This window comes from Oncorhynchus masou, chromosome 30 (assembly GCF_036934945.1).
Source record: "Oncorhynchus masou masou isolate Uvic2021 chromosome 30, UVic_Omas_1.1, whole genome shotgun sequence".
NCBI lineage: Eukaryota > Metazoa > Chordata > Actinopteri > Salmoniformes > Salmonidae > Oncorhynchus > Oncorhynchus masou.
The window spans coordinates 66,826,471-66,826,953 of record NC_088241.1 but is presented as its reverse complement, the minus strand read 5'-3'; positions in this window follow the sequence as shown (position 1 = coordinate 66,826,953).

Here is a 483-nt window from a genome sequence, read left to right as displayed (position 1 = left end):
GTGTGTGTGTGTGTGTGTGTGTGTGTGTGTGTGTGTGTGTGTGTGTGTGTGTGTGTGTGTGTGTGTGTGTGTGTGTGTGTGTGTGTGTGTGTGTGTGTGTGTGTGTGTGTGTGTGTGTGTGTGTGTGTGCGTGCGTTGTGACTGTGAGTGAGAGAGTGTTAGCTGGTGAGGAGCAGGGCTTCTGGGAAGGGCCCTTCAGAGAGATGTTCTGCACCATTAGTCTGACTCTCTGCTGTGAGGGAGAGACCAGAGACCAGAGAGGCAGGCTCCATTACAGAGAGATTGATCTGGCGTACCAGTCCAGAGGGGAGAGGAGGTGTTCTGAGATACTGTACAGGCCCAGTTCTATCCACCAGCTTGAGACATATTATCAAATCAAGATGCAAGTTTATTCGTCACAGGTCACAGGTCACAGGTCACAGGTCACAGGTCACAGCAGGTGTTAATGATGCTACAAAATGCATATACTGGCAGCTCCCTCAA